Raw genomic sequence first — 15,188 nt, 5'->3', positions numbered from 1 at the left:
AAAGAAGTTTAAAATGGTAATAATCCCTATTCTTTGATAATAGTAAAGGGATCAATCTCATTTCCACACATTAGACATATGTATTTTCAAACCTTAGGTCATTCACTTTGACATTTCAGTTTTAAAACTTTTCCCTTTAAAGAATTCATGTTAAAAGGGTTAATTTCACAAATACACCCGTTTGGTAGAGGGATTCGTTCCCTGATTCAAATCATGATTCGTGGTTCGCTACAGTATTTTCTCTTACAAAAAATATACGTAAATCGAAAATAATTCGAATCACATGGTTTGAATCCTCCAACCAAACGTCCTTACGTCTCATCATTTCTTATCATTTTTAACACGTCTCAAATTTTACCTTGAATTATTAGTTTGTTTCAGTTTTAGTCTTTAAAAAGATGATTTTCTATTAGAAAAGTGAAAAAATTTTTTTTTTTTTTTTTTTTTTTTTTTTTTTTTTTTTTTTCAAGATAACGTGTATATTTTGTATCTCATCAGCGTAGTGTTATTTTTCATAAACATCACGTGTACATATATCCTCTTTTCAGTACTTGAGTGATAGTAAGGACTAAAGCTGCAACAAAATGATGGCTTAAGGTTATATTTGAGATGCTTTAAAAGTGAGAAGCCTTGTGTGATTAATCCTATGTTAATTAAAAAGTAAAAAGCACACGGAAAAAGATTGGGTTAAATAGTCCTCGAAAAGAAAAAAAATGCAAGAATTAAATAAGGTCACATGATATTTTCTGTTTATTTTTAACAAAAATTCTAAAATATTAAAGATCACTTGATAATATTTAATTCTCTATTTTTTTGTCTGTTTTAAATGAAAATTCTAACGGAACGAGTTAAATAGGAATACTTTACAATTAGGAGAGTAAAGTATGAGGAGTTGAAGTTGAGAGGAAATCACCTTAATATTTGAATGCACAAATATTGGGTAAAGATCAATTACACTGTCTGACTGCGGCAAAACATTCACGTCTCAATTCCCGAGTGTCACCACCTTACGCTTTCTACCATCAAGGATTATTATATATACAAATACATATATTTTATTTTATTTTTTCTATGAAAATTGATTATTATGTACACTAACACTCCTACAGCTGGATCGTTGTCGTTTAGTTATAATATATATATATATATATATATATTATCATAATACATTGTTGTGTGTATTGAACTTCTTGTCTTGTTTTATTGTTATTTGAATATTTGGACTTATTGTCTGGTTATGTATTATTGTGGTCCGATGAAATTACTCTTATTTAACTATATGAAGAAATTAGTTCATTTTCCACCAAAAAATAAACTTTTATTTAAGCTTGAAATTTCTATGAAGAAAGGGAAGAAAAAAAAACGCTCAACACATCAAATCATTACAGTTTTACAGTTCGTAATTCCCTTTGTACAGGTTTGATGAATATAAACTGTCAAAGCATTGTTTAATTCTATCCCACCATGCACGGCATGAAAATCGCAGTGTCAACCATACTCGTAAGGTTTAGGACAAAAAAAGAAAGAAAAATAAAAGAAAAACCATGCTTAGTATTGATGACAATGTGATCTCTTGTATTTTTAACATTCCATTTAAATTTTTGACAATATTAAAATCGTGATGTTGTATGGCCCCCATGTGACAAAATCAATAGTTACCCAAATCTATACAACATTACTAAAGAAAAATGGGTTTTTGAAACGTTTTGTTACACTTTTTTCTTTTTTGGTACTGTTAAGGAAACTAATTCAGTGTGCTTGGGTTCACTAAACTCGTCATGCGTCCGTCTATGATTGGAAGACATCTTCACTGGGATCCACGTGGCAGTGTGTGATTAGAGAGTTCAACTGAGTGGACACGTGTCAAAATCCATTGCTGTAGAAACGACCTCATGTAAAACACGCTGCAGCGGATCTCACGCGAACAAGGAAGTGGTCAATAGCCATGTACACGTGGCGCGCGCTCATTCATTAGTGGTGAAAGTGGCGGGGCCGCTGACGAGACGTACCTGCCCCGACAGACCTCCACGTGCCCTCGTCTGGGCGTGACATTCCGGATATAATTATTAATTTTTTGTATCTATTTTATTTATTTGTTTGTTTTTAACTTAGACCCTCGTTTATTTCACCGATGTAAGTTTAAAATTTAAATTTTGTTACAGTAAAAACTATAAGAAAAAGTCACATTTAACATTTTTATTATAGTAAAAAGCTCTCATATAAAATTATATCTTAATTTGAATCAACAAACTAAATAGACCCTTATTTGTTGTCTAATTTTGTCCATTTTAACACTGTTTTGCACTAAATTTCTAATGCTATGTATATAAAAATACTAAAAGTAATTCAAATAAAAAATAAAATTAAACAAAAATACACTCAAACAAAATAAAAGCAAGGTAAATTAAATAAAAAACAAGTGAAACAAAATAAAATATAACTAATTTAAAAAATAACAAAAAAAAAAATTTCATTGTCTTTTGCTTCTTTTTTGTCCTTTTTTCTTTCTTTTTCTTTTTTTAAATAATTTGTATAACTATTATTTTAAATGAATCACGTGAGCGCCTCTCCATCCGACAGTCATAATAATTTCTAAATTTCTTTTTTATTATTATTTATTCTATTTGTTGTTTATTTTTAGTTGATTTGTTGTCTGATTTTGTCCGTTTTTACACCATCATGCACCAAATTTTCACTTCTATTAAGATACAAATGTTATAAATAATTTGAATAAAAAATAAAATTAAACAAAAATACATTAAAATAGAATAAAATCACGCCTGATTAAATAAAAAATAAATTAAATAAAATAAAAGTAATTTAAAACACAAAAAAAAAAGTTAAAATCTTTATTTCCTATTTTTTGCTTAGGATATTTTCCTATTTGTGTCTTCACTTATTTTCTGTCTTTTTTTTTCTCTAAAAAATAATTTATATAATTGTTATTTCAAATAAATTACTCGCATAGCGCTCTAAACACTAGTATCAAATAAACATCATGAAAGGTATTCCGTTCAACAAATAAACAAATGTTTTTCCCCCTCACTTTATACGCTACATTTGAGATAATCAAAATATCACACTTTATATTTTGATTAGTATTCTATTTGTTACTTCATATTTTAAATTCATGTTAAATTATTATATTTTTCCGTTCAAAAGTGGATTTTGATGGTAAAAGACCTAAATAGCCTTCACATTTTGGAATTTTTAGTTTTTATTATTATTATTTTTCATTTTTTTCTTTAATGGTGTTTGGGCCGTTTTGCAGCCAAAATTCACGCTTGACAAGAAAAAGATTGACATTGTGCACAAATTCAAAATCTGAAGGAATTGATATAGTTTCATAAATTCAGTGTGTGGTAACCTCGAATGCAAGGTGTAAAAATGAAATAATAATAATAATAATAATAATAATAATAATAATAACTAAACAACTAGAAAAACATGAAAGAATAGGAATTTTGAATACATCGTATAAATGTAAGAGCTTGAATATCAATAAACTTTGCAAAATCAAAAATACCAAAATTAATACAACAAACAGTCTATACTAATGATAGGCAAACAAACTTGGACGAAAGGTAAAAAGACCACCGGAAAGTAAAACTAAATAGAAAATAAAATACTGACCGAAAAATAAACCTAAGTGGAAAATAAATAAAATCTGTAGATCAAGGAGACCATTTGAATAAATCTGATACCATGAAAAAATAAAAGTTATAAGAAAGATGAAAATTGAAAAAATTGTGGTCTTGTCTATTTTCAAGAGTACTAGATGGATATTTATACATGCTAAATATATTCAAATAGGGAAAATTAAATTAGAGAAATGCCTACAATAATAGAGCGCCTAAAATCATGGATTACTGAACTGTAGAACTAGGAATAGCTACAATTAAGGATGCCAATCTCTTTTAACAAACAAACGAGCTAAACCACCATTTTAATAAATTAAAGCAAGTGAAGGATTGTTTCAAAGTTGTTCTTTAGCGTAAAACCAATAGTTCCTAATAAAAGCTGCTTTTAGCTTCCTACGTCCAAACCTTGTTTTTGAAAGTGTTTAGATAATTTGTCACGAGTGTTTTGACTTTTCAGAAGAGTTTTCAATCAAAATCACAAAATAAAACTTTTAAAAAACGTATTTATGAATATATCTTAAAACTTATAGCTGAGTAATTTATTAAGATATTATAAACTTTATTCCAACACTTTTATTGTTTATTAAAAAATTTAAAAACTATTTTGACCCATTAAGCTTTTTTATTCCAAACACTCAACAAAAAATCACAATTTTTATTTCTCTTCTTTTACCGACTAAAAGTAAAAGTAAGACCTCATTGTAAAAAAGAGCTTTAATGTATATTTGGGGCTACGGCAATTAAGGTGAGTTAATTATCTAATGTAATCAGATAATGTATTGTTGCAATCTAATCCATAATTTGAGATGGATATTCAATCGTAACTTAGATTTCTTAACAAATACAACCTATTATTGAGAGTAGGTTTTGGTATTTTTAAATTTGACCGGTCAAACGTGTATAAGGGGTTATTTTGAACGCGTTTGGAACTCGTTTTAAAATGATTTTATTTTATAAATAAAAATGAAAATGAAAACGTTTTCAATCTCAGATAGAAATCATTTTTGAAAATGCGTTTGGTAGTTTTATTAAGAGATTATTTTCATTCTAAAAAAACTTATTAATGTTTCTCTCTCCGCTCGAGAGAGGAGAAAACGAAAACAAAAAATGAAAAACGACTAAAAATCATTTTTTATTTCTCTATCATTTTACACTAAACTAAAAAATCGTTTCATTTCCGTTTTTTATCTTTATTGCGCTAAACGCCGTTCTGAAAACGTCTTCATTTTTTCTTTCTTGAAAAACGTAAAAAATAAAAACGGGATCAATTTCAAACACGACATTTTCAGTTTTAACCATTCTCACGAACATGAGAGATAAAATGGTATTTTGAAGGAATATAGAGGATAGTTTAAGCATTTATTGTTAGGAAACGTGAGTTTTCTATATTGTGGGCCACATATTTATTTAATAATTATATTAAATTATTTAATTAATTAGGTTAATTAAGTGATCTAATTATAAAAAGCCCAAATAGTCTCCTAACATGGTATGAGTTGAATGAGTGGATACCCATATTGACCCAATTAGATTTAATGGGAGCGTAATGGGGCAGTATATAAAGAAATTTAGGTTATAGTTCCCAATACGTCAAATCATTTGGCAACTTTCATTCTTCTCCATCTAAAGAGAAAATACCCCATTAAGGAACTAAGGAGATTTGACTGAGGAAGGCCATAACCGTCATGCTCGTTGTCTTAGAGAATTCTACTGGAGATTAAGGCTGCAACAATGGAGACACGTATTTGTTCTAATATACTTTCTTAGTAATTTGGTGTGATGATTCCTGAAATGTGGAATAAGGATTTAAAGATCCAACTAGTGGTGTTAAAGCGGTCATCACATTAAATTATTGAGAGAATTTTCATCTCTAATATCTCCGGTTGAACATCATGTTGATTGATTCATATGATTTTTCTTTTGTCTATGGAATTTTAGATATGTTTTATTTTGTTAAGAAAAGCATGTATATAGATAATCATATGAATTCTTGGTGATTGATTTCGATAAATATTTGTTGAATAATTTTCAAATTAATTGTTATTCACAAAATTTGAGTGTCTGAAAAATTGAGGATTAAGAAAATTTGGTAAAAGAATTAATTAAAAAAAAGTTTTTTTTTCTTCTGGAATTTTTTTTTCTTTCTTCGTTGTCTTATCCTTTTAGAGAAGGATTATGGCCGGCGGCAACCTTGGCCACCAGCACTGCGGAATCAAGGGCGCGGCCATTGGGCCGCGCCGACAGGCAAGCCACCGCCTGTGGCCACGGCGGGATGAAGACCAGCGGCGGCCAAGGCCGTCGCATAAGGAAATATAAAAAAAAAAAAAATTATGGCCGTCGGCAGCATCTGTTGCCGCCGGCACTGTGGATGCCCGGTCGCAACCTTCTGGCCTCGCCGGTAACGGGACAGCCGCAGTGTACCACCGCGGCTGCACACAATGGCAGCTTGGAGGCCGCCACATCTGGTCAAGGGTCGCGACAGTATGTCGTGACCCTAGGGTTGAAGCAACTCTGGGCTTCGGCCCAGAGCTGCCAAAACAAAAAAAAAAGCACACGGGCCCATTTGGGGCACGTGACAAAATAATAGACCACAGGCCTAATTGGGCTTGTGATTTAGCATAAGGGCCGCGGGTTATACCAGCGGCTTTAAAGAAAAATAATTGCTAATTTTGGCAATTTTGGGTTTATTTTAAACCCAATTTTAGAGATTTTGGGCATTTAGGTAAATGATTACCCATTAAGAAATTAAGTGTAAATTAATTAAAGACTTAATTGAATAAAATGAAACTCTCGTTCTTTATTTTTTGTTTTATTTGATTATTATTGCACTTAATTGTCTTGTATTTTGAAATAAATTAATTGAAATAATATTGTTGCCAAAGTAACCTCTGTTGTGGATGTTGATTTATTATAAAATATAAAGATGAGTATACCTATTATTTATATGAATAATGATCGGCCCAAAGGAAGGTTATTATTTGGCCAAATGATGGGTATACCTGTGGTAATAAATATGTGACAATTATAAAGCTCTCCATGTGAGCAATAGTCAGCCTAAAGGAAGGCTACTGTTTGAGAGGATTTATTGTCAATATTTGATTACTGTGCGGAGAGTACCACTTACAAGCTGATATTTCTGGTCCAAAGACTAAATATCAGTGTTGTGCTAGGTATCTTGAAATGGGCCCACCTTGCTTCGAGTTATTTGTTTATGTCATATGCATTATATGGTTTGATTATGCTTATGTATGACATGAATGTTGATTGTGAGTATATTTTATTTTTGTTCTTTATTCAGTTTCTGCTACTGCTATGAATGTTTATGCTCAAGTTAACGCGATCCCAATGTTGAATGGGACAAATTTTAAAGTTTGGAAAGAGACGTGGAAATCGTTCTTAGATGTATGGACTTAGACCTTACACTCAGGACAGAGCATCCCACTGCTACTATAGAAAATCCAAACACGGATAAAATTGAGAAGTGAGACCGCTCTAATCGTATGAGTCTAATGATCATGAATCGATCCATTCCGGAGCCGTTTCGAGGCTCTATTACTGAAAGCACTAATGCCAAGAAGTTCCTCAAAGAACTTGAGCAATATTTTTCCAAGAATGAAAAGTCAGAAACGAGTAACCTTCTGAATAAACTCATTTTCATGAGGTATAAAGCAAAGGGGAGCATAAGGGAGTACATTATGGATATGTCTAACATCACTGGGAAACTAAAGGCGCTAAAGTTAGAGTTGTCTGAGGATTTGCTCGTGCATTTAGTTCTCATATCTTTTCTTGCACAATATAGTCAATTTAAGGTGGGCTATAACATCCAAAAGGAAAAATGGACTGTTACTGAGCTCATATCATATTGTGTGCAAGAAGAGGAAAGGCTTCAGCGAGATAAGACTGAAAGTGCTCACTTGGCATCAACCTCTCAGAATAAGAACAAAAAGAGAGCTATGGATACTGCAGATGGAACACCTCAGCAGAAGAAGAAACTAAAAAAGCAGGATAAGGCATTCACCTACTACTTCTGTAAGAAGGACTACTTCTGCAAGAAGGAAGGACACATGAAGAAAGAGTGTTCTAAATACGCCGCTTGGCGTGTAAAGAATGGTAAGCTTCTCGCTTTAGTTTGTTCTGAAGTTAATTTAGCTTATATACCTAAGGATACTTGGTGGGTAGATTCTGGTGCTACTACTTACATAAGTATGTCTATGCAGGGTTGCCTGTGGAGCCGACCGCCAAATGATACTGAAAGATTCATCTTCGTGGGTGATGGCAAGAAAGTTCCAGTTGAAGCTATCGGAACATTTGGATTATTATTAAAGACTGGTGTCTATTTGGATTTGATTGATACTTTTGTTGCACCATCATTTAGACATAATTTAATTTCTATTTCTAGTTTTGACAAATCCGGTTATTCTCGTTCCTTCAGAAATAATAAAGTTAGTCTTTCTCATAATTCAAATGTTGTTGGTATTGGTTCCTTAATTGATAATCTTTATATGCTTGATACTGTTACTTCTGATAATGCAATTTTGCACACTAGTGCACGAGGTACAAAGCGAAAATTAAATGAGAATTCTGTCACCCTATGACACAAGCGTTTAGGTCATATCTCTAAACAGAAAATTCAGAGGCTTGTGAGTGATGGAATTCTTGGTTCCCTAGATATGACAGACTTCCAAGTCTGTGTTGAGTGCATCAAGGGGAAACAGACAAACACAAGGAAATTAGGTGCCGACAGGGCTACAGACGTCTTAGAACTTATTCATACAAATATATATGGACCATTCCCTACGGCGTCATGGAATGGTCAATAACACATCATTACGTTCATAGACGATTATTCAAGATACGGTTACCTATACTTAATACATGAGAAGTCACAGTCAGTGGACATTTTTAAGGAATTTAAAGCCGAAGTTAAACTTCAACTAGGCAAGAAAATTAAGGCTGTCAAATTATATCGTGGTGGCGAATACTATGACAGATATGACGGATCACGTGAACAACGTCCAGGACCATTCGTTATCTTCTTAAAAGAATGTGGAATCGTCCCACAATACACAATGCTAGGCAAACCTAGCATGAATGGTATTACTTAGAAATGAAACAGAACTCTTAAAGACACTGTGAGAAGCATGATTAGTAATTCTTCCTTGCCTGAATCACTTCGGGGAGCAGCACTAAAGACTGTAGTTTATATCCTTAACAGGAGTCCAACCAAAGCAGTGGCCAAAACCCCCTATGAACTATGGACTGGAAAGAAGCCCAGCATTAGGCATTTACATGTTTGGGGTTGTCCAGCTAAGGTAAGGTCTTATAGGCCAAATGAACAAAAACTTGACTCAAGAACGGTCAGCTACTACTTTGTTGGATACGCCGAACGCTCTCGGGGCTTCAAGTTTGACAATTCCACTACTAGGTCCATCTTTGAGATGGAAAATGTGAGATTCCTTGAGGATGTCGAGTTTGTGGAAAAAGATAAAGTAAGGAGTGTTGTCTTTGAGGAAGAAGATTTCGTTTCTCTTCCTAATATTGCTATTGTCAATGACCAGGCTGTAATACCTGCCATTGTTCAAGACGCAACTCCAGAACAAGACAACAATGAGGTTTCCCATACAGCACCTATAGAGTAAACTCAACAACCTCAAGAAGTGCCATTAAGGAGATCCACTAAAGAATGGAGAAGTGCGATTCCAGATGATTATATCGTCTTTCTCCAAGAACATGAAGATTGTGTAGGCTTAGGGGAAGATGATCTTATCAACTTCCAACAAGCCTTACAGAGTTCTAATGTTCAAAAGCGGATTGATGCCATGAAGGATGAGATGAAATTTATGAAAGACAATGACGTTTGGGCTCTTGTCCAGTTGCCTAAAGGAACGAAACTCACAGGTTGTAAATGGATATTTAAGACCAAAAGGGATTCGAAAGGTAACATCGAAAGATATAAGGCTCGTCTAGTCGCCAAAGGATTCACTCAGAAGGAAGGCACAGACTACAAAGAGACTTTCTCTCCGGTTTCTTCGAAAGACTCTTTTAGGACAGTTATGGCACTTGTGGCTCATTTAGACTTAGAGCTACATCAGATGGATGTTAAGACAACATTTCTCAATGGCGACATTGATGAGACAATTTATATGGTACAGCCAGAAAACTTTGTATCTGGAGATTCAAAGTCTATGGTTTGCAAGTTAAAGAAGTCCATCTATGGTCTCAAACAGGCTTCCCGTCAATGGTATCACAAGTTTCATCAAGTTATCACCTCTTATGGTTTTGAGGTGAATGTGGTTGATGATTGTGTATATCATAAGATCAGTGGGAGTAAATTCATCTTCTTAATTTTATATGTCGATGACATATTACTTGCCAGCAGCGATATAGGCTTATTGCATGAAACTAAGAAACTTCTCACTAAGAATTTTGAGATGAAGGATCTTAGTGACGCCTCTTTTGTATTAGGAATTCAGATACTATGAGATCGCTCTCAAGGTATCCTTGGGTTATCACAAAAGGGCTATATCGAAAAGGTTATGGATAAATTTGGCATGAAGAATTGTTCATCATGAGATACACCCGTAGCTAAGGGAGACAAGTTTAGTCTCAGTCAGTGCCCCAAGAATGAACTTGAGATAAAAGAGATGGAAAAGATTCCTTATGTGATAAGTGCACGAAAATGCACCCTAAATACTGCTTTTGATTTATATAATATAAAAATATTTAAGCTTTAATTAAACAATTCAATTATTTTTTTTCAGAATATTTTTAATTGGAATTTGTCTAGTTTTTGCTCAATTATTTGCATATGAAAAGTAGTGTAAAAAGTTACATAATAAGAAGCTATATTCAGCCAATTCAAGCCTTTTAGCCGAGCCACACAAGCCAATCACAGAGTGAGAGTCGAGCCAATTGAGCTGAGTAGCTGAGCCGGCCAAGTCACATCAGCAAGCGGGCCCCAATGCACCAACCGCTTCAACTCGCGCAAGCGCGCGTCTCCAACACAGTCCCATTTAAGCGGGTGCATCCTTGGCACGCAGCAGCTAAGCGTGTCCCTGTTTTCTCCCGTGTGGGTCCGCGTGTCAACGTGCAGCCTGCTCTTCTTCTCCGTGCATGACAGTTGGCTTCCGCGGACCCCGTGCCTACTCATGCCAGACCTGCCGCTCATTCCGTGCATGCCACCTGTCCAACACGGGTCCCAGCTGTCTCAACCGCCATCACACTTCTTCCACTCCGAGCGTGACATGTGGCGAGTTAACTTCTCTCTTCCAATTGTAATGCAACACGTGTCTTCTATGGTGCTGAATCCGAATTTCTTCCCCAAAAATCAGAGCAAATGACTGGATTTCCTCCTCAAATCATATATATGATTTCTCCTAATTTATGTGTAATTTTATTTTGTTTCCTTTTCTTTTGTAATTTTCTATTTTTATTATTTATTTCCTTATTTGACAGGCAACCTCTGAACACTATAAATAGAAGGGCTAGCCTAAGATTTTTGTAAGTTTTTAATATTCAGTTTTCTGTCGTCTTGCCATCAGTTTCATATTTTCTCTTTAGAACTTGTGAGAATGTTTTGCAAGCTAGGCTAGAGTTCTTTTGGTGAGGTTAGAGATGAACATTTGTTAGTGACCCAATTCGGGTTTTTGATTCCTTGTGTTGTAAACTTCAACATCGGAATGAATTAAATCTCATCTATTTTTCTTTTACTTTTCAAAATATTGTGTGCCAATTTTTATATAAGTTCAGTCACGCTTTTCTTATGTAATTCTGTCACGCATTGTTTTGTTATTCAAATTATTTTGCAAATTGTCTTTTACTGCAATATTGTAAAATTGATATATTGTCGATTTTAGATAACTTGTAATGATAATATTTACGGAGTCAACATAGAGATTTAATTTAATCGACCATTTTATTTTGTGAATCAAAACTTGAATTGGAGAACGAAACATTAGGGATTCTCGACACCTTACCGTTTTTATTACTGAATTTCTTCCACACAAATCTTCTCTCTTTTTTATTTGCAACAAAGTCTTCAAAAACTCTTCTTTTTCATTAATTTATTTGTTATTTATTTTTATCTAACGCTCTTATTATGTTAATCTTTCTTGTTTAGTTTGTTACCTCTATGTGGATACGACCGCCCTTTTGTGCTACAATTGACCGCTTGTGAACATCACTTTTGGGCGTTAATCAAATTTTGGTGCCATTGCCGGGGAGGTGCTATTAGCAAGACTGATCAGTAGATTTTGAGCGAAAGATGTAAGTACATTTTATTTTTATTTTTATTTTACTAGTTTCCTTTTCTTTGGTTTTCATTTTTTTTATTTCTGTTGTTTTCGCTATAAAAAAAATCAAACACTTTTAGGATTCATCTTTGTCTGGCATTCCTAGAAAAATATAAGGATTGTGATTATAAAATTTCATTATTTTTTTACGTTGTTTTTATTTTATTATATATTTTAAAGACGAAAAATAAAGAAAAACATAAAAAATAGAATATTCATCAAAAAATGGTGTCGCTTGTTGCATTAATTCCTAAAAATCATAAATTAATTTTAGAATACAAAACATTAATAAAAATGTAAATTTTTTACCCATCTCGGCCCCTGAGCTAGCCCCTCCGCACCCCACAACGTAGGCCGGGGGCTTTTTGATAGCGTTTTACTTTTTTTTGTCATTTTTGAGGTCATTTTTTTCTGGCATTCCTAGAAAAATATAAGGATTGTGTCTGCAAAATTTCATTATTTTATGACGTCGTTTTTATTTTATTATATTTTTTTAAAGACGAAAAATAAAGAAAATCATAAAAAATAGAATATTCATCAAAAAATGGTGCCGCTTGTTGCATTAATTTCTAAAAATCATATATTAATTTTAGAATACAAAATATAAATAAAAATATAAATAAAAATGTAAATTTTGGACCCATTCCGGCCCCTGAGCTGACCCCTTAGCGCCCAACTACGCGAGCCGGGGGCTTTTTGACAGCGTTTTACTTTTTTTTTGTCAATTTTTTAGGCCACTTTTTTCATACAAGCCTAGAAAAATGTATGCATCTTGTCTGCAAAAGTTCATTATTTTTTGACGTCGTTTTTATTTTCTTATAGTTTTAAAGACAAAAAAAATAAAGAAACTCATAAAAATAGAATATTCATAAAAAAAAATAGTGCCGCTTGTTACATTAATTCCTAAAAATCATATATTAATTTTAGAATGCAAAACATAAGTAAAAATATAAATTTTTGACCAATCCCGACCCCTGTGAGCTGACACCTCGGCGCCCAACTACGCGGACCGGGGGGTTTTTTGACAGCGTTTTATTATTTTTTGTCAATTTTTTAGGCCATTTTATTCAGGCGAGCCTAGAAAAATCTAAGGATCGTGTCTGTAAAATTTCATTATTTTTTGACGTCGTTTTAATTTTATTATATCACGCTTCATAGCTTTACCCAAGCAAACCCCATAATATCTTTTGGTATTGAGTAATTAGACCATGTAAATGCTAATCCTAATTGTATATTTAGTATTAAAAAGTATAATATGATATGTTATTTTTATTTTTACTCAAATGTATGATGCAATTTGAAAGACTAAATTTACTTTTTTCATAATAATTAAGTTTTCCTATAATCATTAAGTTTTGAAGTTGTAGAAGTAAATTTTTATTTTTAAAATAATTAAAAAATGTGAAAGTTATCATGATTACATTAAAAAAGTAAATATTTTAACTAACAGCAATTAAACATCATATTTCTTACTTGGTAAAAAATTTACTAAAAATATAACATATGAAAAATTTAACACAATAAATAATATTATATTAAAGAATATTTTTTATACTCAAATATTAAATTTATAATTAAAATTAATTATAACATTATATTGTAGACGTAAAGAAGCCCCATTTCCTTTTGGAACCCACCCACAGAGAGGTGATTCATCAAAGACCAATGGATCAAAACACAAGCAGAAGTTGACAGGCCATCTCCTCGCTTGATGGTGAAAAGGAAATAATAATAATAATAATCAGAGCATAAATCCCATGAGATGAAGACTTGGGTCATGAAAATCAATGCACCTTTCCGGATCACATGTTGGAAAAGAGACGGGCCAACATCCAAAATTTATGTGCAACTTTCTAAGGTCAAATTGAAAATATATATTAATCACGGGTTGGAACTTCGGAAAATGAATCAAAGCCTGCCCTCTTGTTTTGTTCCCATAATGAATGTACTAGTATATAAAGGAAAAAAAGAATGAAAATGCTAAATAAAAGAGCTTGAAAAAGCTCTTTCTTTCATTTTGTGTTGCCTGAAAAAGCACCCTCAAAAAAAAAAAAAAAAAAACGGGGACACCTTATATGGTCAAGAACTTTCGTAGTATTTTTCTTTTCTACTTTGCTGGAAAGTTAAGCATGCCGTTTACCTCGAGATGAACAACAAGGTTTGACCAGGAAATACAAAACTTTTGGAGTTGTTATTACTCGTGACTGACCTAATTCACTTTTCGATTTAGTTCTCATGAATAATAGTGAAATAAAAATCGAAGATAACAATTTTACAAATCCAAATAAGAATACACTTATACAAAGAAAAATTATTTAGAGCTTTTAAATCAATTAGCCCTACAGAAAGCCTAGATCACAATCGACACTAAAATTATTGAATGATTAAACTCAAAAATAGTGATTGAAAAGAAAATCACAAAGAGAAGGAAATCAGAAACCCTAGATTACCTTAAAAGAGAAGATCGCGAAGGAGTCGTCGCCAAGGCCTTTCCTTTGCTGAGCGGAAGATTTTTTGCTTCTGAAACTGCTTTTTTCCAGAGTCGGAGAAAAAAACCTCTACGGCTTGTCTCTACTGTGAAACGAAGACGTCCTGATTTGCTGCGTCCTTTTTATTTTATTTTATTTTATTATTATTTTTTTGGTGTAATTCCATAAAGCATTAATTATAAAAATTCCCTGAAACAATAATTCTTGTAACAATGTGCCCTCAATTTATAGAAATTCCCTGCAACAATAATTCTTGTAACAATGTGCCCTTAATTTTCAAAATATAACATCTGCTTCCGGATTCTATGAAATGTGAACAACAAACTCCTTCCATCACGAATTTTAACAGAAATCATGTTAAAAAAAATGAGGGTCAACAATTTAGTGTAAAATTGCTCAGCTAGTTTATCCCATGCAATACAAAGAAGTGAAAGGAGAGGATTTTTTTTATTATTTTTTAAGATCTTTTAGTCTATTTAATGTTCATTAGGATTTAGATTCTTAAATTAAATAAACTTTTAGGTATTGTTCTTTTCAAAGCTCAAGTTCTATTACTACAGTATTTTCTCTCAATAGGCCGGGGGATTTTTGACAGCTTTTTACCTTTTGTGTCATTTTTTTAGGTCATTTTATTTCTGACATGCCTAGAAAAATGTAAGGATGTCTGCAAAATTTCATTATTTTTTGGCGTCGTTTTTATTGTATTTTTTAAAGACGAAAAATAAAGAAAAACATAAAAAATAGATTATTCATCAAAAAAATGGTGC

This window comes from Morus notabilis, unplaced genomic scaffold, assembly GCF_000414095.1.
Source record: "Morus notabilis unplaced genomic scaffold, ASM41409v2 Scaffold349, whole genome shotgun sequence".
Taxonomy (NCBI): domain Eukaryota; kingdom Viridiplantae; phylum Streptophyta; class Magnoliopsida; order Rosales; family Moraceae; genus Morus; species Morus notabilis.
The sequence above is the reverse complement of the archived record's forward strand: the minus strand, read 5'-3'. Positions refer to the sequence as shown.